This window comes from Cyphomyrmex costatus, unplaced genomic scaffold (genome assembly GCF_001594065.2).
Source record: "Cyphomyrmex costatus isolate MS0001 unplaced genomic scaffold, Ccosl1.0 scaffold148, whole genome shotgun sequence".
Lineage (NCBI taxonomy): Eukaryota > Metazoa > Arthropoda > Insecta > Hymenoptera > Formicidae > Cyphomyrmex > Cyphomyrmex costatus.
The window spans coordinates 443,233-469,905 of record NW_017275477.1 but is presented as its reverse complement, the minus strand read 5'-3'; positions in this window follow the sequence as shown (position 1 = coordinate 469,905).

Below are 26,673 nucleotides of genomic sequence, written 5' to 3'. Positions count from 1 at the left end.
CGTGCTACACAAGCAATATAAAATAGAGTTCCTCAAGTAAAAGTTAGACACCGGTTGTCATTACTAATAATGAACTTTATATACTATATTTATTTCTATCTTTTAAAAACGTACTAGACAGTACAAAGATCAAAACTGAGGCATAAGGCATCTTAAAGATGTTTTTTAGATAACTGTTGCCAAAATATCTTTTTACGTCCCGTTTTTAGATAGGTATGTCTGTACGTGTAAATTCATCTATTTTATGATTGCGTAAGATAAAATGAAAAAGCAACTGAAACAAAACAGTTATTTCATTTTGTCTATCACTCATTCCCTACATACATATAGCGAACCAATCAAAAGTCATCCATCAGTGTCCTAACTTTTACCTAAAGAATTCAAGCATAAAAGTATACCGATCGCCGCAGCTGCTGACGTAAATCTAGAATTAGTATTTCCCCACTAGATGTATCTCTACTCCTGTGTTTCTTAAGATATATAAAATATATATTAACCCGTACATGTTAATTCCAAAAACAATTATTTATAGTCATTGATTAAATTCCAAAAATGCCATGAAATACAAGAAGGCCATTGTCAATATTTTATTTACAAATCTTTAACAATTATATATACGAATATTTTTCCTTTCTATGAAATAAGAATCATAATGACAACATCGTACCGGAAACGAATTGTCAGTCACTGCGTAATGGCACGTATGATCGAACTGTAATATATCAGTCATGTAAAGACATGCTAGAGGAAAACACAGCGACTACAGATTGGAAACGGAATTCCACACAATGTCGGGTCTTTTTTTATTATGCAGAGATAGCTCACGGAACACGAGTCTAATACGTTTTATAAAATTAGAAGAGAAATATAAACATATATTTTATTTTCAATTAAAGTAGATCTTGGTGCTTAATAATATTCACATGTAAATGTTTGCAGATATATTTAATTACTTAAAAATTGCACGCTGATTCGGTTTGTCGGACTTGCAACGCCATCATAAACTCTAAAGCTAAAATATTAATATCTCAAATTAGATTGATTGTCAATTTAATAGTGATGCTAATAAGTATCTTAAAAATCTCAATATGAATATCATTAAGCACAAAAATCCGCTTACCGAAAATAGGATCTTATCAAAGGATTTTTTCTTCTATTTGATTTGTTTTTATCGATCTAATTTCTACTGATAATTGTTTCAGAATTATCTACTTATAATTAGTTCAGAAATATAATAAAAAGGACTTTAATATGACTTTTATAAAATTTTTTATGCACGACATATTAAAGTCTTTTAAACAATTTTTATTCATTGTTTATTGTTTTTATATATTATTCTGCATATAATATTCTGAACATTGAACAACGACGAACATCAGAAGAAAAGAACACAAACGTACTTCTAAAGATATAATATAATAAAAGTGATAATTTTGTTCTTTTATAAAACTGTCAACCTGTCAAGATAACTATTATCGTACAATATAACTCTCGTTTTTATTCATCTTGGGAACTTTTGATTATAAACGACGGTTTACTGCCATCGTTAGCGGCGACAAAAGAACCCGACAATACCCAGAAATGACGTAGAATACGAACATCGAGAGAAGAGCAAGACGAGAAGACAAGAGCGAAGGAAGCTGCACCAACCGCAAACTTGGAAACGAAACTTCCGTTGCAAACAAGTGCTACACAATTCATGAAATACACAATCGAGAGCTGATTTCCTTTTGCAGTCTTTTAGAATCAATTTCATATAACTATTTCCCACTACAGTTTAAGATAATATCACATTGATTCAATTCAGTTATCGGAAAATTATTGAAAGTGTAAGGGAACCTGGGGCATAATAAAACCACGAGATATAATGGGGTATAATCAATAACTTTTTAAAGAAATGCTATTATATAACGAAATATCCAATAGTAAGAGCTAGACATATCTTATCGTATTCATTTATCAGTTGTTATTATTTTAACTGATGGTTGCTAGAAATTGTTTAATGCTTTTGCTGTGCGTCCACGACTGAGTCACAGTTTCTTTGATACATTTACATAAGATAAGCAATTATTAATTTTTTTTATTACCTCAAGTATGATATATTTATGTTATTAAATACAACTTTTTCTTGTCACTTTAATAAAATATTCATGTAAATATCAATTATCTGTAAAATTTTATATTATCTAAAGTAAATTTGTGCACTTGAAGGCATAATGATGCCATATTATGGCCACAGAAGGCAATATTATGGTATTATGTACCGTTACACAAAAGATAATAGAAGTGCGATTAATGCTAATGTTGACGTATTCAAGTGTTTCTAACTTCCAAAAATTATATGCATTCGGATTATGGAACAGTGTTTGTATAGGTACCTGTATAACAAAGAATTATTAATAAAAAATTAATAATTAGAAGTGCAATAATGTATTTCTACTCATATCACGTGTTTTAAGTCACTAAGCAATGTTCAATGTTATTTTTTGAAAAATGGAAAAGTTTTGAAACTTATGTTTTTCTTATAGTAGAGATCAAACCTTACTGTGACCATTATGTCCTGAGATCTCTTATAAAGATTAATTTTATCATTGAAAAATCATAGTGTCTTTCTGGGATTTCAACCGCATCGCTGGTACTTTAGAGGAAGAAAGAAAACTACCATTTGTTGCGACAAAACGCAGACACTAAATGTGAGAAGAACTTTAAGAATTGAAATCGCGAGAATTTCCGTTCCGGTTAAACGGCTGCAAGTTCAATTCTCTGTAAATATAACAGCAGCTCGATCACCGATTTTACTTTCCTGATGTTCGAGAGGACCGGTGATAATTCTCTGTGGTGGCCTAGGCCGTCAAGTTAAACCGTTCTTTCTGCGGACATCGATAACCCCTAGACTCCTCCCTATATGTAGGTGTGTGTATAGACAGTGCGTGCACGCACACGCGTCACCTGCATACATTTGCACGCGCGCTGAATATAGATGCCAGTATTGAGGGCACTCACCCTAATAATAGAAACCGAGAAAATTTTTAGCCCTTGATGCCGGCCGGCGGCCACGTAGCTCCGTAGGGATCCGATTTGGATCTGAGGAACATATGGACGTAGGTGGCGACGTAGAAAGTTCGAATGAAAACATACCTAGTTTCCGTACGGAAATTGAAAAGAGAGATGGTAGACCGTTGCAGACACAGGGTGACACGCCAGATGTAGGTACAATTTATATATATATGGAATTGAAGACTTCAATATGTATAGTACCAACTTATTTAAGGATTCAAGCAGAACCATTAAAATGCAAAATAATTATATATATATATATCATATATATATATTTATAAGTAATTATCTTTTTAAAATATAGAAGAGTAATTACTTTCCTTTGATGAGCACCGGCAAGTTTTTGAATGACTTTTAGTCTTAGAACTTTATTGAGACTATCATTGCATTGATCTACGAAAAAGATGGCGCCATTCCAAGACGTATCAGTCACCGTTTCCGAATGATAAATAAAATTGTTTTTCCGTTTCTTATTATTACATCTAGAAAAACATTTTTAAGTGGTATACACGCCGCGGATTATTTTTATAGAATACATATCTATATATACCATTGATAAGAGAGAGATAGAGAGTTGTAACGTGTCTCATTTTATTTTGTCTTTTTTTTGATTGATAACATTTTAAATCTTTATCATTTTAAAGCGGATTGTAGTATCTAGATGCAATTACCAAGCTCTATCTTTTATTTTTAAAATTACTTCTCTCATTAAAGCATAAATTATTTCTCTAATTATTTATCTAATTATCTCAGCATGTTATCTCGATGTAATCTTTTCTTGTTATCTATTTGTATTATAATTGTTGATCTTAAGGTAAATTTTTTTCTGCAATTTAAATATATGTTATATTTTAATTTCCATTAAAAAATTTTTTTTTCTTTTTTTTCTTAAATTATAATGGCATTCATATCTACAATTTGGATTTTTTGATCGATATCCCAACTTATTCCCCCTCTCTCTCTCACTCTCTCTCTCTATACTATCTATCTATCTATCTATCTATCTCAGGATTAATATATGATATGACTTCCTTATTCTATTTTCTGTTCAGTCATTTGAAAAGTTTTGACATAATTCTTTTATTGCACTGAATATTCTAAAGACGGTTAAAAAAAAGAACCAAAATGTAAATTAAAGTGCTCCTTATTATGTTTTAATTAATTATATTATTTTCATTGCTTATTTTGTATTTATGTACATTATTGATATATTGACTAGAGGCTCCGGCAAACTCAAAGCTAATTCTTTTTCTTTTCTCTTTTCTTGTTCATTACAGATAAGAAATTTTGATATCAATTGTTTATGTGAAATGTTTAAGTATTATACAAAATCAAATTAAACAAACACTTAATATTTTCAATTCACAAGTTCAAAACACAATAGGATTAAATTTTCTTTAGAAGAAAATGATAATGATAGTATAAACTTTTTAGACGTAAAAATAAGTATAAAGGTAGAATTATTTTTGATTTATACAAAAAACCTACAAACTCAGAAAGATATTTAAATTCAAATTATCCTATTATCTCCCACAAAAAAGGAGTTATTTTATCTTTTTATTATAGACAGAATTATATTCCTTTCATCTCTATGTTTACAGATTACACGTAAATTACGTGTAATCTATAATTATTTTTATTGTATACTGAAGATAGCCAAATTTAAGACCGAAACGTCTATATTTATTATATACATTTAATTAAATTGTTATAATTATATATTAATTGCGCTAACAAAATTTAATATTGTAGCATATGCTTCTTTTCTTATTGTATAAAATAAATTAAAAAATTATATTATAGATTGAATTATTTGTTTATTTTGTATTTTAATAATTCTGTCTGAATCATTAAATAAATTAGATATGTACTTACATCTAATATATTTGATGATTCGGACATCATATCTTATCAACTTTTTCTAATGTAAGTGCTAAGAATGATATAAATTTTAGATTTTGTGACCATTAAGCCAGACCTGTCAAAGTACTTATCCATTGACAAATATATCGTAGAGCGAAGAAAATTCTAAAAATATCACGATTATCTTTTTTTTGACAAATTGTAATTTTTTTATTATATTACATAAAATTTTTCACTTATTGTGTGCCTCCAAACAATTTTAAACTATTATATTATTTTTAGGATAAATATGTAATAACTGCTTGTTAATTCGATGTTGCCAATGTACAAACTTCCGTATAACTCCAATTGATAGCGATCGCAATTTGCAAAATATATATTAAATGTTGTAAAAAATGATAAATAGAATAGAATAATTAGAGTTTGATATTTTAACATTACAACAGGTCTAAATTAACCCAATACGATATATGATAGAGCAAGAGATAATATTGATTTAATAAATTTCAAGACAATATTGCTTTTCCAAGATCAATATTCAAGAATATCAAAAATATCGAATATCAAACTGACTAAATACATAGGAAATAGATAACATCTAATAAAAGATACCTATAAAATAATTTTAATTAGGTTTTGTGACTAATTTATACGTGAATAAATATATGTTTTCACTCATATATGGAGTGTTATTATTTTATATTATATAATCTGTATTGTTATTGAAAACAATGAAATAAAATTATTACAATTTTATTATAACATAATATAATTTATTATATAATTTTATAGATACGTTTAATATCCTGCGTTTTACTTTTGAGCTCTTGTATTTCAACTTGGTGATCTAGTCTTAAACTGCATGTTAAGGCTTTCACATATAAAATTCCGTAAGAACGTAAAACATAAGCATCAACAGCATAAGGAAATCAACCAATCCTAATCGTGTATTTAACCCTTCCAGAATTGCTTACGTTTTACGTTCTTACGGAATTTTATGTGTGATTGGTTTTAAGGGCTGCCTCACATACCTTCCGTAACAATAAATAAGTCATATTGTAAGATTTAGCCAATCAGTATTAAGAGTTCAAAAGAAATCTCGAATGTGATTGGCTTATTTTTACGGTATGTCTTATGATTAATGTTACGGAAGATGTGTGCAGCAGCCCTTACCCTAACATGAAGTACAACCAGCGACCTCTAAAAGCAGTCCTAGTTGGCAATACTTATGCGCGTGCTCCAGTCCACCGTCCATGCTGTCTTCTTACAATTAATTGCGTTCAGCAGAACGTTTATTTTGCAACTGTTGGAAGATTTCTTTGCACTAATTGAATTATACTTTTAGATCTAAAGATATGATCTTATGTCTTTCAGTTTTTGAACATGGTCGGAGACACTACCGTGTCTCCTGATTTCAGCAGATAATCATAAAATTGTTACAAAATTGTTGTGTTCCGCTGAATGCAGTTAGATTTTTTTAAATTAAAAAATTTGTAATAAAAGAATTCAATATTTTCGAGAATATTGAAATCAAGACAAGATTTAATTTCGATCATCATAACGAGATTAAGACAAGAGTTAATTTTTCAATATTTTTACAAGACAAGATAATATTTTGAAAAATATCGTTTTTTCTCGTCTTTGTGCATCACTAGATACGCAAGATACATTGCTCATCCAAATAATGTATACAACAATGCAATTTTTTCGTTTAAAGAATTAATAACGGATTTAACACATAATGATATCACATTACATATACAATATTGAATACAATAACTTTTAATATTATTAAAGTATGATAATTTGATTGTTAATTCTCAGTTTCAAATTCATTTTCATCAAATTCATTCGCAATTGAAAATGGAAAATAACTGCACAAAATAATTGAAAATAATTGTTGCACTAGATCTCACACACACATATTTTTTACTGCTACTAGTTAAAAGATTATATAATGACCAAAAAATGATTCGTTAAATAGTGTTAACTCTTAATACTGCCCAGCCAGAAATGATAATGGTATCGACTTCAATTCGAAAATCAATTTGATAATTTTGACGTCGATTCCATTATCATTTCTGGCTGGGTGATATCAAAGATTTTATTGAATGACATTAATTGATTGAAAAATATTTTGTCTTATATCGTCTATATCATGAATAATATTCTGAGGATATTCTGAGAACATAAATGGGCGAAAGTAGGAATATTCTAGTATATCATAATATGTATGGAATATATCCTACGTATATTAGACACGACGTTTTTAGAATATTTTCAGAATATTCTCAGGTCATCATGTGTTATCTGGGTAAGCTCATTCTACAATTGCGTGAGCGTAGTTGTAACTGGTTGTAGTTGTAAGAATTGATCAATCACAGTCGAATATAAGAAGAATATTCTACCGTGATTAGTCAATTTTTGTAACTACAACCACTTACAATTATGCAATTTTAAAATAGATTTTAAACGCGTATTTACTAAAGTAGAAGTTTATATATAGTAGACCAGTATTGAATCCTGGCGAAATACCGATTCTGAATCGAAAAATTAGTTTCCTGTTTTACTGAACTAGTATTTAAAAAACAATGATGTGGTACTATAGTTCAATACGTGGATCAGTACTGAACATTATTGACAGTTATTATCAATACATTTTCGGTATTGTGTCTATACTGAAATTATCCAAAACTAATATGTCAGATATCAGTATTAACAATACATCATTATATTTGCAATATCGTGTCTGTATTTAGTACAATAACTTTGTACTGTAATAGTCAGAGGGTTGGCAAGTAATGCGGTACTTGTAATGTCATTACCGTTACAAATTATTTTTTTTAGTAACGAATGAGTCATGACGTTACATTTTCTTTTGACAATGAGTTATGTTCATGGCCATGCAATTACATTTTTGGTATAATGATAACGATTTTACTAGTTACTTTTATCATTACTTTATTTCTAGTCACGTAAAAGTTTTTAATCATAACTAGAGTGTATATATACGTTTATCAGGCTTTGAGCTTTATTTCTCTACTAAAAGATAGAATTCTGACATCTTTTTACATTTACCGCAAACATTTGCATATAATAGCATTTTTTTATTGGTAGAACTAGCGCACATTCGTACAGTTTAAAGCCATCCCAGCCAGAAATGATAATAGAATTGAAACGTCAGAATTGACGTCGATTCAACATCAAAATTATCAAATTGACGTCATATCAACGTCGATTTAATGTCGAAATCATAAAATTAACATCGAATCGACGTCGATGATATTATCATTTCTAGCTGGGATACACAAATTGACGTAAGCATGTACGTATGTTTAACAAAAATATAGAAATACACAAGTTAAACCACGAAATGCTCAATATAAATTTTATTATGCTATTTAATAAAATATACTTTAGGCTATTTAATAAAATATACTTTATTTTATCGAAATATCTTATTTTTACTTTTTACATTTGTAATTCAAATTAGAATAGTATACAACGGCTTTAATGTGTATTGAGTACACAAGTTCTGCCAACAAAAAACCTTACAACATTCTATTAATGTCAAGAAACAAAAGTAACGAAAAAAAACTTGTTACATTTTGACATGGTAACAGTAACGAGTTATTTTTATGAGGTAACGTTGCCAAGCAAGTACTATATTATAAGTCTTGGCCCATTGCTATCATTCCAATATTCTTTTGGTATCATACACTGAAAAAAAGTCTAGTTATAGCTATCAAATATCGAGTGAAATAGCTTCAACTAAATGTTAAAGTAATATAACTAATCATAATTTTACCTTTACAAATAATAAGTATTACCAAACGATATTACTGACGGTAATACTTACTAGATATTTATAAAGATAAAATTATGTTTAGTATATTATATTACCGTAACATTTAGTTCTAAGTATTTCACTCGAAATATGATAGATATAACTAAAGCTTTTCTAGTGTATCTGTATTGACAGATAAAAATTGATACTGGATCAATATCTCATCAGTAGTTATAATTCTTACTAGAAATAATATAGACACTGTTTATTTTCAAACAAGTACGTACAATGTGATAAGATATAGAACACATTCAAACAGGGATGCGCTATCAGCTCTTTCTATCTTTGTTTTACGTCTAATGAACGATAAGAATATAGATAGAATTAACACTCACACAATACGAGTCTTTCAAGAAAAAATATAATCATTCAAGAGAAAATAACTTTCAATTAAAGATAATGTCACTATTAAATCATATAGAGATTTATTCTATATAGTAAATTTATTAATGTAAGTTTATTAATGGTATAAATTTACTACTCCGGAATGTTACATCCAAAATACTTGTTTACTATATTTACCATATCAATTAACTTTTCATTTCAGGACGTAGTGACGAATCAACGGGGAGACATAATTCGCGCTAGCGCTAATTGTAAGGTGATCGCATGGCCGTTTAATTGGGATACGAGCCACGCGCGCTTGGGCCAAGAGACCTCGTCGTCTATTCATAGTCGTACTAGAACTAGATTTGAGGGTGCCGCTGACTTTGATCCGAAGCCTCGTTCCGGCTCGTATAAATGCGGCTATCATTCCTTTTTGTTACGGCTCTGTCAACGGAGACATGTCTCACCTGTAAGCCAATCTGCCGAGCAATTATACGCTCATAGATCATTTACGCTCATATATTATTTCTTATGCAGATCCTCATAAATATCAGAACTCAAAATAATTTCAATTGATAACTCAAACAAAATTTATTAAGTATAAATAACATTTTTTCATACCATAATATATTAACATGGGGCTACTACACATTATTGTAATTTAATAAAGATATGCACTTTTAAAAATTATTAAAATATTACAAGTGCGTTATGTGCATTAAAAATGATAAAAATATGACGTAAAAATGTAATGATTTAATTTAGAAATTTTATAATTTAATTTCTAATACGTTTTAAACTTAAAATTTTTAGATTCAAAATTTTAAATTTTAGAATATTAAAACATTAGAAACTTAATTTTTAATTTATATAATTAAATTTTTTTAATTATTATACAAAATAAAAAATTTTCTAAATTTAAATTCTGTAATTCTAAAATAAAAAAGCTTGAAATTTTTTATAATTTTAGTACGTAAACTATTAAAATTAAAAATTCTATAAGTTTTTTAGAACTGTATATAAATTTAAAGAAAGACTTATATACATTATAGTATATAAGTTTAAGTATAGTATAAAAGTTTATATAACTTTTGCTTCCTTCAATTCTTCAATAAATCTATAATTTTTTCAAATTATTATGTACATTTTTTTTCTAAAGTTTACTTTTGTAGTTCGAATATACCTACTGCTAAAAATATTCTTTCACACTTGATTCTTGGATAAACTACAAAAATGAACATATAACTAAATAGAATGAGATTTTGTAATTCGCTGGCTTTATAAAAAAAATTCTAACGATCTTTACGTTGTTTCTGTGGCGAGTGCCGATTACGACGCGATACGATCTCTCCAAACGACAATGGTCGACCGTGCAGAGCCTGAATGACTAGTTTTTAAAACAGGCCGAGCACACAACGAGAGAGCTGTGCGTTAGCCCTTTCATCGGCCGATCGGCGAGTGCACGAGAGAGTAAATGAGCCAGCTATAATTCACTTTCTCGTCCTTGATCGTCCCAGCGAGGCACAAAAGCGTTCCACAAGTTCCGGCTGCCGACAAACATGGATTTCGTGAATCAAGAGTACACGATCATGGACGTATCGGATCGACAATGATCAAACGGACAGCGTGACTAAAGTACATTATGCCTTTGAGATTATTATATGATATGATAACAATGCTTCGGAAACGTCTTTGATCGATAATCAAGCTTCATGAAATGCGGATGTAAAAACGAGAAAATAATTGTTGGCGGAAGTAGTATATACAAAAATTAAAATATGATACATACAGAAAGTAAATTTTTGCTACGTTTTAATTTAATTATAACGCTCCAATTCGTTGATTATATAATTTCAATAACTGATGTTTTTATTAACTCCAAAAGACTTTTACTTTAATAAAAATGTTGAGATAAGCGTATACGAAAAGTTAAATTATAAAATTGCTCGATTAATCGAGAAATCTACTGCTATGATTTGACTATTCGTCTTATGGCTTTTATAATTGGCATTCCTACAAAGAGATTCTGCCAAGTCTTATTAGAGATCTCTTAAATCTTCCCACTGTGAGTCACAGGTTTTGCTTTTATAGAATCATGCAAAACAAATAAAAAAATATTGCTTTTAATTATTTTACTTTCTTAATAACTCTTAATAAAATTTAAATAAATAATGTTTAAAAAATTATAAATAATTATAAAAAAAAATTTGGACAGAGATAAAGAAAATGATGTAATTTTTCAAAATTATTTAATAATACTTATATTAATCTTTTAAGACAAATCGAGATTAGATAATGAGAAAATTTTGATAAATATAATGTTACTAAGAAAGAAAATAATAAGTATAATTACGAAATACAAGGGACTGACACTGCTTTCCCCGAATTCTACTTTCGTAAAACAAATAATCTCCGGAAGTTGGAATCATGATATTTTATAACTTACAATTAGTATAAGTAATATCAAGAGAGGTACAAAAAATTAAAAATTAATTTGTGAATATCAATATTGCTGACTAAACAAATATTTTATATAAATACTTTTTATATAAATCATCATATATAGAAAGTTGAGAATGATTGTGAATTTTTCGTAGAAAGTATTTCTGTACACTTGTATCTGGGATTGGGGAAACCATCTGTGCACAGCTAGAGGCTCGAAAAGAACTCTGCACATGACGACACAAACCCTGGACGAGCCGAAATTGTCGCTCGCGCGCTAAATTTACTCACGATTGCCTGGAGGCATTTTGAGGGTCGATCAAGGGATGCCATTCAAGTATTTTCAATTAAGTCACGCCAACAAGTGAAACCCTTGCGATAAGTCAATTGTTATCGATATCCGAAGCTGCTTGAAGCTGCATACGGAAATGAAGCTTTATACAATACCGTGAACGCTAGAAATTAGAAGAAACCTAGCGCGCTCGACGACCGAGTGATGAGGAAAAATATATCGCTGAAAGAAAACAATTTTTTTTCATTAGCACGTTAATTTGACGAAACAACCTATAAATTATTTATTGTAATATTTATTGCTTATTAATGTTATACAGATAATTGAAGAATTGCATGTGTGATATTTTAATATATATACATATATATATAATAATATAAATTAATAGAAGACTCAACAAGTATAAAACAAATAAGTTGAAAATAAGAGAAAAGAGCCAAATAGTTTTCTTAAAAATTATAAATATAATGAATTCAAATCATAATACATTAAAATCGAACAGAGTAAAATTCGCAAGTAAAATTCGCAAACAGAGTAAAATTAGTAGGTAAAATTCATATATATATATATATATATATATACATTTTCATAAGAAAGAAAAAAGATAGAAAAACAAGAGAGAGGGGACGAATGAATAGCAAAGAACAAAATATTTGACAGAAAAAAAGAAAATAGATAAGAAGAAGGTAACTAAGAAAATATAAAGAAGAGATAAGAATGAGAAAAGGATAGAAAAAAAAGAGAAAAAGAATGTGAAATCATCATACGGGAAGAGTAAATAAAATATTACGTCCTATAGGTAAACGAAAGAAAGGCGAGCAAACCAATGGAAGAAGCACGCGTGATCGAGCGTGCGACGCATTTCCATAATTTCTAATTAGTAATCAGTCGGTAGCTGCGCTCCTGCTTCACCTTCACCTCATCAACGTCGCGCCGCACCGTGCGGTGCCAGCCGGGGAAAGAGAACTAACTCGCCTAAGGTACGCGGGTACGAAAACATGTATGTGTACATGCGTAACCTGCGTGCGTGTAATGCGTCATGTAGGCACGTATCGGCACGACGACGACGACGACGACGACGGTGGCGAGTAAGGCGCACACGCGTGTGTGGGTGAACACGACGGTGGCGGCACAGGCCATGCCTGACCAGTGTGCCACTTTCACTGGCTCGTATTTAGGTCATCGCATCCACCTCGCCTTCCTCTCTTGTCGCTCTTCTGGAGGGGTTGTTGGAAAGGATCCGCTCCGCACGGTTGCCGCGCCGCCGCCGCAGCTGCTCGTGAGCCATAGTTCGTGGAACGCGCTTCCCTCCGAAGTACGGAGGATGGATCGTCCTCCGCTGCGTGAATCCGCGCCTTCCCGGATTACACTCCCACCTGTTGCTCCACGCCGCGTATTTACACACATTAGAAAGAATAGTCTGGAGAAAAGCAACCCTCGAATATATATACGCGTGGATTAAATTTAAATCCCAACTTTTCAGCTTTTTTTTTATTCTTTATTTACATGCGACATCTTCGCAAAGTTAATAATTCTTTTGCTTTTGATGGATTTTCCGATCATGCAGTCTGATGTAAAATAAAGAGAATAATCTGAAAATTACTCTTTGTAAGTTGTAATGATTATTCTAAATCTCTTCTTGGATTCTCTAAATCTACTAAATATTAATTATAGGCTTAAACTCAAATCTCAGCTTATGGATTTTTTATTTTTTGTCTTTATTCACATACATATAATACTCTTGGTAGAAATGTATGCAGTTTTCTTAGACATCCATGCATCCAATTACTATCTAGTATTATTCAGAATTGGGAAGTAACGCGTTATTTGTAATGTTGTTATTGTTATTACTTTTTTTATAACGTTATGTTTTCTATCTGTTACGTCGATACATTTTTGCAGTAACAAATTCAGCCGTTACTTTAATCATTTATTATCTTTGTATCTATTCAATATTTCACATTATTTTATTGCACTCTTAGTAATGACAGTAATATTTAAAAATAATGTTTAATAAAAATTTTTAATTAAATTTGCGTTTGTAAATTACAATCAAAATTCTAAAAGGTAAATATATATATTAAAAAAACATATTTATTTTTGTGAAGTAACGTACTGTGCTTCGATATTGTCTATTTTTATAATAATATTGCATAGAGAAAATGGACAAGAACTTGATAAAGTTTTATTCACATCGGTATTTCTGATAAAATATGTGCAATTTGTGTATAGACACCACCTGCTCAGTTATTATCTAGTATATCAATAGATTATTAGTTAAAATACTGTCTAATCTATTTAGTGTCCCCCCTATTTCTATTTAGTAAATAAATTCAGATTTTTTGCGCATTTTTTCACAGTAAAAGCGTTTAAAGTTGCAGATAAAGCGTTACATCTAAATTAGAATTCTAGGTAGTTTCTCAGTTACTAGATAAAGTTAATTTCGTGTTAATATAATATAATTATATCCAATAACTGTCCAAAAAGTACAAGAAATTTTTATCAAGGATCTTCGCAAGCCTAAATAATTATCCTTGTTATATAACAGTTTGTATAAAACAAAGAAAAATAAAAATCTGAATAATTCCTGTTCATAATTTTATGATTATTCATTAAATATTATTTTTTCTTTGATTTTCTGAATTTAGTAAATATATATTAGTTATAGAATTGACATTCCAGCTTATGGACTTTCCATTAATTTGTCTATATTTATATGTGCTATCTTTACATGACTAATAATTGTCTTTACTTTCAATTGTTTCGATCATATAGCAGTCTGAGGTAAAAAAATATCTGAAGAGATTATTCTTCATAATTTAATAATTATTTATTAAATCTATTCTTCAGTTCACTCTCTCTAGATTTATTGAATATTATAGAAAAAAAATTGCCAATGGTTATTCATAAGAACTATGATTGTTGTAATTTTGTGATTTAGACGTTTGCTAGCGACACAATTCGAATAAGTGAAAGAAGTTAAATACGCAATGCATTTGAATACTCAACTTCGAATGAAGAATGCCACTAAATGCACGTTCGCTTCTCATTTGAAAGACCGTGCTTAAATTATCGTCAATTATGTAGTTACTTTGCATTATAATGCTGTCTGATATCCGACAGTGTGTATGCTCGATTTGTTGATTCCGAGATGCTTTTCTTCGCTGCTAATTCACTTATGCAAAAGTCGATCGATATGTATACGTCGCGCACACGGACGCGGTAAAAGCGCACGAACGCAATAATAACGCAATTGCGGCGTAATCGCGCATTATTATTAGCGCTCAGTGGCTCCGTTGAAAAGAAAGAGACGACATAAATCTTTAATGATCGTGATTGGAGGCACTTTTAAACCTTGCTCGCGTAGACACTATTAGAGCCAGATCGCGAAAGGACGACTATAAATCTTGACTAGAACATAATTGCCATAAAGCGAACGCAGCGATGCATATATACATATATGCATTTATAAAAATAGATAGCTGTTTATTATAACTTTACTGTAAGGAATTGCGTGCGATTTCATCGTAGGTTTAATTCTTCCATAGCCCTGGATAATACATGTATTTTGCTTGCTCTAACATCCACATTCGAATAAGTAAAGTCCATATTTCCTTCGAGCAGTTATGCAATTCGCTTCACGCGGCCTATCTCTTCTTTTACGTAGGCTGCATCACTCACACCGCACATTTAATGCTAAATATGCGGTGATCTCTATCTGATGCACGTCGTACCATTACATCACAACGATATCGTAGTTTTTATATTGAAAAATAAAGGATACGTTGAATATTAATACCCGCGTTCAAGTTTACATTACCATGATCTTGTCTGTACCACAAACTTGAATTGAGTTTATCGTTTTATAAAAATAAATGCATCAGTTCATAATTTACTCATTTCTCATAACTCAAAACTTCAATCAGCTATACAATCAGCTTCAGTCAGCTTAATCTCCCCAAATAAATTGCGATTAAGTCAACAAAATAAACAGGCAGGTAAACTTCGTGACTCCAAAGGGGAAACCGACCTCGAAGAAAATTTCTCCGTAATCGAGCCGACAATCTCCCCGCTCCCTCCATTCACGCCTCATTGCCAATATATCAACGCATTCATTACCCAGAAAAGCCGTGGGCCACCGATGGACTTTGCAGCCGGTGCACGATGAGGCCGTAAGAAACGCAGACTCGTGCCGAGCCTTTTGCGAATTCCCAGGAGACGTTCCAAGTATTATTACACCGAAATCAAGAGTGTACGAATTAAGATATCAATCGCTAGATAATACATCAAACGTTCTCTGATATAATATCAATTAAATATTACTTCTATAGTACTTTTCAATTTGAAGAACGTTTCAAAGATAACGAAGAAGAAAATATTACCAACGAGAAGTTTTATATTGAACTATTTTAAATAAACGATAATCCCATCTGTGCGTATATTCTTAAGGTGTGTACCATAACTGATTTTATTGATTCTAGTTAATTTATCGTGTGGCATAAACTAGTTTTCTCCATGTAACGAACGATGCCTGTACGCCGGGTGTGTTACTTTCGGTAATAATCCGTCGAGAGTATCGAAATACCTCCAGGTATTTTCGACTGGTAGACGGGTGAAAGTATCGATACCCTGTTAAATTTAAGCATCCCTACTAAAGTCATGATACTATTACTCGACGTCCTCTCCACTACGGCTCGATGGTGCAGGCAGCGCAGAATCATGTGGTTCTCCTATTTACCCAGTTCCCCTCGCTCGCTCGCGCGCACGAACGTACCTTGGTTATGTAACCAAGTGAAAGTGGCACAAGCACCGCCGTCGAGCAGGCACCGGCGACTCGCAAACAGCCGCACCATCCATCGTGGTACTACTACTACGATTACTACTACGATGCCACCTCCGGCACCCATCCGAGCGGCCCGGTCGACCAAAGATACAATCCCGCTTCACGATCGACGGTGTATCCTATCATCCTAGAGATTGCGTCGATAAAATCTACCCCGCCTATTTCCTCGTCAAGATACTCTTTCGCGTGTGTTTTGCGATTCGGTTTACCATTTTGCCTTTGGCCTAAAATGCAATTGCCCGACGCTGCACTTTATATTTGCATGAACATCGCGTCCAATCACCGTCTTGCGACTGTGTACAACGTGTTTCAGTTCAATTAAAAAATATGTAGCTATGATATCACAGATATAGCAATACGTTATGGATTAGTGTCAATGTCGATTAAAACTAAAATCGCCGTACTTAACGCAATGCACGTCCTACTGCGCAGATCGCTATAAATATACTTCTAACTTATGATTAAATCAGGCAATTCTTTTTAATAAATCATCCGTTTCTTGCACAAAGATAAAAAAAATGAGAAAGAGAAAAATGTATTGTGTATGATAGATTAGTATATTCGTGGATAGAATGCTTAAATAGGAATGATGCAATACCAGTTATTATAGAAAACTAAAGGCATTAATATCATGTCACAATTTAATGTTTATAATGTCCTGTCTGTTTTGCTTATTTCCTTATTTACAAATCTATGTTATAACCAAAGTGACTTTCGCGTTGCTAATATTATTTCTCACAATCACGTCCTTAAAACTTATTTTGATAATATGTCTTCATTCCGATGTCAATCCATTTCATTCAATCGAAAAAGAGATTGTCGATTATATCAAAACCTATATTCATTCAACGTACTCTACTCTCTAACTCTACCTCTCCTGATCAATTCAATAAATCTGTATCACATTGTCTGATGAAAAATTAAACCGTTAATTTCTAATAATTGCATGATTACTATAAAATAATATAAAAATTATTTTAAAATATTTTTATAAAAACATTTCGAATACTGTTGCATCGACAATTATTAAATCACATGGTTGCCTAAATAAAATCCATAACGTCAAATTCGCAATATAATTGAAAAAAGTCGAATAAAATTTGCAAAAATAACATAAAATTGTGTAAATATAAGAACTGTCTGCATTTTATTTGTAAAAACTCCAATCGCACAATTACGACGTAGATCGTCGAGGATTGACCGCAACCCGCGGTTACTTCGGCAATTTCTCCCCAAAGGCCGGCCGACCACTGCGCCGCGAGTATGAGCGAGTCTCTCTTTGCATTCTCGGTCGAAGTGGAAAAACATTTCGTGGTCGTGCGTATAGTCGACTTCCAGTGTAAACAGACAGTGGCGTAATAGGTTTCTCAGCTGGTCTAGCTCGAGCGATTATCGAGGTGGATGTATCGGCCGTTACCGCGCTGAACCTGCGAGAGCTAGCGAAAGGAATTCGTTGTTTTGTCGCGAGAATGTAGGAAAAAAAGAAAGCTGATCGGGCGATTGTGTGTGTGGTTATGTATTTCCACCGAATATTAAATGACCTATTTCTATACTTTGTACACGAATAATAACTAATGTTATTAAACAATTTTTGAAGAATTAACTTGATATAATTGATAAGAAAATATAATTAAAAATATGCATAATCTCAATAAATCAAAATAATTTATATAATAATAATAACACTGATAACAGCAATATAATAATAAAAATTGTATTGAATGTAAATAATAAAGACATATGTATAATAAACACGATAAAGATATTAATTGCAGACAAAAGACTAGACTGTAGCTAAATACTGATTTGATTTCTAATCTACATAATATACTGATAACTTTGTAAGAAAAATATGTAACCCATAAACTAAGAACATGTTATCTCATTGCTTTAATAAATTGCTTTATTAAAGTACGACTATCATTAATATTAATATTTTTTCTTGAATTAAGGGATATAAATAAAGAGCAAATGAACTCTTTAACTGTTCTCTGTTCATCTATGTATCTAGGTCCATATATACGGATTCATTTCTTATTTTTATATTCTTCTTAAATCAGATAGAATTTTACTTCCACTTTCCTCAAGTGATTATTATACTGCTATTTTTAAAACCATGTATGTATCAATATATAATATATGTGTAAATGTACACGAGTGTTCGCGATATGTTGAGCTGTGTTCTCTAAGCTCAAATAATTGCGAAAATCAATTGTCCTCACGGATTCCAATTAATTAAAATTCAATTATTGATTAAATTATATTGCAGAGGTATCTCGTTTTAAAACAATAAAACTCTATAAAATTATTACTACAGATTTTAAATATCGATGTTCAATTGATCGCATGACATTGAACATTTGCGCGAATGCAAGAAAGAAGCAGGGAGTGCTCGATCAAACGATCCGCGAGATTATAAATATCGAGATCCAGTGTGCAGATTTCTACTATCTATCTATCGGATATTTCCTCTAGAAACGAGAGAACATATTTCAGAAGTCGCACGTCAGATAAGTCGAGCATAATCGCACCGTGGAACCGGTTGCGTTAACGGTGCTGTAATAATAATGTGCAAAGCGTACGCACGCACAGCGGCAAAGGTCGCTTGTATTAGATACAAATGGTAAGAATAATGTCATTGAGGCGCAATTTACGTACATTACAGTAATCAATAAAACTTATCCAATTATCTAAATCCGAATAATCAACATGCACCATTTGCTTTCAATTTAAAAAATTATAAATAACCGTTACTGTCAGAAGGAAAACTTTCATTAATCCTCCATAGCTAATTCAAAATCTGTAACACTGATGTTGGACCTGTAAGACCCATATAACTTATATTGACTAATTGTCAATTAATTAATTTCCTTCCCAGGAATCAAAATATAATTCATATAAAAAAATAAATTTTTAGTTTAACAATAATAATATTTACAGATATAACACAAAGAATATGGTTACGATATATTGAATGGATTCAATATGTTGACCTGCTGTCAATTTCGGAGAGTTAAACTCCCTCACTGACATTACTGATTACCTTTATGTTTGACTTCGATTAAAATTATTTTTACAGTACTCAAAAATTCATAGTAAAGCGATTATCTTTTCCAACCAAAGACTGCAGTTACATTTATCCCATCAGAAACGATTCGATTTAAGAGAAAGATCGGAAATATGTATTTCATCTATCCGTTCGCTATCTTTCTCTAAAAGAGATACCTATATAATAATGCAGCGAGTCATACAACCTATTTACCGACACCATGCTGCACCACACCGCGACATTCCGCCAGCTCACGAACTCCGGTTATATAACGACTTAATTACTGTGCCCTATTTTCGTGAGGCATTGTCTCGATGGGGCACTTACTTTCGAACCTCGCGCCGCGCCGTCGAGCGAAGCGCTTAGGAGTTTAGGAGCGATTGCAGCCGCACGACCGCACTCTCGACGGCCACGTTGCGTAACGTTCCCTTGCGCATTTCGTTTTTCTCTTCTTGCCTTTTTTCCTCGACTTACCGTTAACCAAAGTAATCGGAAATGCAGAGACCCTAGGCTCTCCCCGTTACAAAATGTTGCGCGAACTGTTTCCTACTGGAATTCGTACGATAAATGCGGTCGTAGTTTCCGACGCGTCAACATCTTTTCCGGAAAGATTAGTCTAATATATTTCCTGATCGATTATAATCGTTGTGAATTTTATTTATGAAAACTTTCGAAAATCCACGAACGAAGACTTTCGTTTAAACAAGGTAAGCTTAATGAATATTGGTTATTTAAATCGTATCTTATCAATCTTTTTTTCATTATTGAACATAAAATGTCTATAATAATAATATAAAATAAATAAATGTAAAATAAAACAATAAAAAATATAAATTAAAAAATTAAATGCGCGATAGCATATTTATGTTAAGTATGTTAAGCATGAATTATATGTTATACATATTTTTTACTTTTATTAATATGTATAGATTTTCACAACTATATATATAAGTGTGTATTTATTATCGATTTCATTCGCAAATTTATCATTTTTAACAAAAGTGCACTTTTAGAAAGCGATAGGTGATGTAAAAGACTGTGTTGCTCTAAATTCTTTTACTATTACAAAAAGGCTTATAATATATTGATTACTTTTTTATTTAAATGTTAAATATAGTCAAAGCTCGAGAGCGTAATCAACAGTTCTCTAAAAAAAACCGAGTATATTGAAAATTAAACTTATTTTAAAAGTACATTGCATTATTAAAATGCATTTAGTTACAGCGAATGCTGTAATCACCATTATCATTAATTAGCTTGTTATCAAGAGACACGCTTTCTACAAGATTTTCGGTTAAAGTTTTGGATAAAAATCTTTAAACCTTCTGAATGTGCTAAAAATAACGACTTTAAAATAAATATTCGTATTTCTCAAAGCTTCATATTCATGATTGATCAGATATTTTTAATCAAATTTGTATCCGGAGACTGGGAAGGTCAATTCATCAATCGATATCATTTTTACATGTGTGAAAATTTTTTAAAAAACATGTTTCGTGCGGAAAACATGGTGACAAGCTATAATTAATGATAATGGTGATTAAATGCCATGTATTTTAGTAAATGTAATATATTTTAAAAATATAAACTTTATTTTTAATATACTCGATTTCTTGCAGAGAACTACTAACTACACTTTTATGCCACTGAATGTATAATAATTAGTTTAAATATCATATAATTTTTAATAATAACTTACGCGTAAATTAATGCTAAACAAAAAAGATTGTAATTAATGTAATTTTAACTTTCTCTCACATCAGTAAGTCGTAAAGTTTGCATGTAATTATATGGTGGAAAAAAAATTAATTCAATAAAAAACTTATTTAATTAAAAAGCAATCCTTTTCCTGAACTAAAAATTGTTGAAAATATACATACATTTTAAAAGAAATTTATAACACTGTGTGTAACAGTTATACTTATTGCAAAATTTCTAGTTATCCATAATCTAATCAGATTTGAAAAATATAAAAAGTATAAACACTGTGTGTTACATTTTATTCTATTATTTAGGATTTAAATCTACGATTCATGGATTACATCACTGATAATATTTTTATAAATCAAACAAGTCCATCGACTCGCATGCAAAGTTAATGACTTGTTTATCCATGTTGCTGACACCGACATAAAAAATATATAAATCGCCAATATTGTTGGACAATAACAACAGAGACTTCCAGGAAGATACTTGCGAGATCTACGAAGCTCTGTGTGGCTATGCACGAACAGACAGGATGTATCATGGTCGACGATTATAAATAGAGATACCCGTCACATCCTGCGAGAATCTGCCTGCGCATCTCCTCCCCGGGAAAGCCGGGCGTGGGTGATTATCGTTGATTCATCCTGTGTGATTTACAAAACGGCGGAGTATTCCTGCGCGGAAGGAAGGCGGTCACCGTATCCTGATTCACTTCCAGGACAACGTGCGGTTTACTTCCGAGTAATACCTACTGCCGTTCTCTTACCGTTGTAACTATGACTGCGTAATCGCAATCTTTCTGCTCCGTCGTTTCCTCTCGCTGCGTCATTATCGTGCGACGTCGGGATGATTAACGATGTCATCGACGAAGCGTTCATTTGACCGTTTAATCCAACACTTTCCTGTACAATCTACATCGTACGAGAGGTCAATGACGTTCAAAACATTAACGGATGTGATGCAGATAATTTTAATCCGAAATAAAGATAATTTATATCGAATGAACACAGTGAATGCTAAAAAAATTGTTGCAAACTTTAAAAGATTAACGTGATGTCGGTTACTTTTGTACAATTAATTTCGGTCATAATTCACGTTTATATAAAATTGTTGCATTATGTTTACTAATTTTCAATTTTCATTACAAAAATACGGTGATTACCAAAATTTTCCGGCTAATGAATAATTTTATTGCATTATTCAAATCAAGATTTAGTGTGTACAAGTATTTAATATATCTTAGCATTTAAAATATCATGTCTTTGTTAATTACAATAAGAATTTTATTAACTTATATAAATTAAAAAGCAGATTATTGACAAAGATTATTGTAAAATTATACCAAAAACTTTTGTCAGTCATTGTGGATGTATGTGTGTATGTCAATCTGTTTTTCAATTTTTAAGTTTTATATATATATATATATATGTATATTGTACATATATATGATATATGAAATAACGGAATTTTTTATTATAAATTAAAGAACTGCATAACTAATCCGAGTTCGTTTTATTCCAATATTGAATCGTATAATACTTTCTCCGAAGAACACTAGATTTTTAACTATTCTTTATTGCCGTTACTTTACTACAGTATAATTAAAGCAATCGCGTTATACGAAGACGATAGTCAAGCGCAACTTAGCTTAGTCGCAAACAACATGCGTTTTAATTTGTACGCATTGGTATTTCAAGCCGCCACAGGTTTACGATTGAGAGAGAGCGTATCCACTCGCCGATCGCCGCCTTTCGCAGAGAGGGATAATGTTTAATTGAGTGCACTTCACCGTGATTAACATGAATATTGACCGGGATCGCACGGACTCTCGCGTTTGAGCGCGTATACAGCTCGGTAATTACGGAATTGCTCAACATGCCAACATGCCACTGCTCCGGAGCTCGATTTACCGTTTTGTCCGTTGCTCGGCGAATCAGTCATTTCAGAGACGACATAATTTCCGAGATTAGAAGTAGACTGTAATAAAAAGTATTTCAAAACCGATTTTTCTTAAACCTGGGACTATAAGACGTATAACAGTCTTCTTAAAGGAATGCTAAAATCGTATTTTTGTAAAAGGCTTTTGTTTGTCTTATACTTTTTCATAAATTTGGAAACCATTTTCAGAATTAAAGTATACACATAAGTGTGTATTAGTCTGATTTATTCCAAGAATAAACAAATTTTTTAATCAAGATCTTCACTAATTCAATATGGCTGTCAAGTATCTAGTGACAAAAAAGAGCTTTGCAATCTGTACTTATACGAAATTGGAGTCTCATTCAGACTAATAGAATACATAGAAACAACGTCTAATTATTACAATTAGACTTATTATTAGTTTAATTCAGTTTGAAAATCCTTTACAAAAATTCATGCATATGAGTGCATTCTTGTAGGCATCGGATTTAACAGCCGCTGCGCATCGGATCTGTCGACTGCGCAACTGATTTGAAGTTGCGCTTGCATATACACAAAGCGCAGTAATTTAAAATCCGCAAATCCGCATTTAATTAGCTACGTATCCACAGTGCATCTATTGCTAAAAGAAAAAAAAACCTGCGCTGCAGTCGACTGTGCAATCGTGAAAAAAAAGAACGAATTACTGCAAGAACTACTGTATCCGATGCCTAAAAGAATGCAGCCTATATGTGCATGCAATATGCTATTGATGTAGTAGTATGAAGTAATGTTGCTATCATTGTATATAAATCGCGTATAAATCCCATTAAATCGATAAAACAGCGATCGCATTTCCCCAGAATTCGATCTTTAGTTTAGATGTTTAAAATTAACAACTTTGATACTTTGCGGCACAAATTAATCACTAAAAATATTACAAAAATAATAAAGCTTTTATATAGGACGTTACATCTCAACAACCGTCAACACCACTTGTTTGATATATTTAGCTTTAATTAATATTTGAATTAATATTTATGTTAATGTCTAAGAATACTAATTGATGCTTGTTGCAAGTACCGTTAACGCATAGTTTCAAATTATGGTATGATATAAGATTATTTTATTCAGATGAAGTCGAAGGGCACTATATGCTAATTATCTTATCGCACTCTACATTTCTGCTATCCTGACATAAATCACAGCAACTATGTGACTCAGCTATACGCGGTTGGATAATGCATTCTATACTTTTTAAAAATAAATTATTACTCATGATTTTTATTAATAATCGCCTTGAAAGGTCACCCCTTTACCACCCTGTTATAATAATGAATTGTAACGACTTACTTTTACCTTATACTTTTAAATCAAAATAAAGTGGTTGGGAGTCGTCCTTCAATTTGATATCGACATGAGAAATATAAATATAGATACATAACAATGATTTATTCATAGAAGATCAATTAAAATGATTCTAATCAAAAAGTAAGATATAGTTAACAAAATACATACATAGTATATATTATAATAACATAATCCGTCATGTGAGAATTAAAAACATCCACCGCAATGCGGACCGAGACTCGCTCCTTTCGCATACACTATCGCTTGCGAGGAATCGCCTGGAGGTCGAGGCCCAGAGAATGAACAGACGTACCGAAAGCGAAAATCGATTATTCGACGATCGGGGAAAGAAAAATGGAAATCTGATGACCGATGACTAAGCGCGAGGAACGCAGTTGCGATCGATGCGCGATGGTCGACCAGTCCTTGCTCTCTGGAAGTTAGGCGAATCGCCGAAGTAAGCTGTTATTTAACGATTTTAGTGAAACGTTCGCATTATACAATCGGCCTAGATCCCGGAGTCACGGAACGTCACGGATCGTGAACGCTGCCAAGCCAGTCGCGACGATTGCCTTCACCGCGGAGAGCAGACACCCCGTTTCGTCCTTTGCCCCGCCACGCCATCTGATCTCATGTCAGCGTGTATCTGCGAACGCGCGAGTTAACACGTGCAAGGAGCTTTTCTACATAAAACAAGATTCATTTTCACTCAGAAATTATCTCATTTACTTATATATGAAGCATAAGTTTTATACTTATACTTTATTTATTCCTTAAAGGCAGAAATATTTTAATGTGTATCTATGTCGCTTACAAAAGAATTACGAAAACTAAGTGAAGATGGAAGTAACTAAATTAATCCTTTTTTATGTGATACTTTTAAATTAATTCAGATATTTTGAGATTATATTGATGTTTGTAACCATCGCTTTCATTCTTCTTTGTTTTCACATTATTAATTAATTATTTTATTATTATCACGCACAAATATAATTATGTAATATATGCTTTTAATCATTATGAGTTCTTTCAATTTCTTTGTTACACAAGCGACAAAACTGTCTCGATTCCAGTCTCCGTTTCGCACGGCGTCTTCTATATATACATTATATATTCATGCACATGCACACATACAACTAGTTATACAATGCTGTATATCCCCATTCATTTCCATCTTCCAAGTCGTATATCCATGGAAAGAAACGTCGTTGATCCCACGGCAGAAAGACGAAGCCGCACGACTCGACAGTAAAAAGTATTTGGAAAGTGACATGATGTAGTCACTTCCGGCCCTTAAAAGTTCTTCTGGGTCGACTTATCTCTGAAGACATCATTTTTTTTTATTTTAAAACGCATTTCTCGGAATTGAATTGGAAGTACGTACACCTATATGTGCACTAAAATAATTTCAAAGTGTGTTCATGAAAATTTTCAAAGAAAACTTAAAATCCTTAAACACACTCATATATTCAAGTCTTTTACATAATTAAGTACAATTTCATAAAATTGACTAGTCTATAAGACTAATTTAACAAATACTGAAGATTGGATTCTCTTTTTCACAATTTTTTCAATAAATCTCTTTATAATTAATTTAAGAATATATTAAAATGTTAATGATAATAAATAAATAATAAATTTGTGTGATTAAAAATGCTTTTGAGACTTCAAAATTTAATCACCTACATTGTACTCAAGTTACATCATAATGCGGTCTTATTATCCTCCGTGATACTATCGGTAGCAGCAATGATGAACATCACGAACGAGCTTTCTTTTTCAGCGATTTCCTTCTCCCTGCTATAGCGATCACGCGAACGATCGACTCGCAATTTTTTTTTTTCATTCTTTCCAAATCACAATATCCGAACGGTCGCCTGTCGAGATGTATCCGGTTTCCGCGAAACGGACGCGAGCTGCTCTGGCGACCTATTTACTCGAAATTCCCCGCTGCTGCTTCTTCTATTAAGAGAGGAAGAGAGAGAAAGAGAACCAGA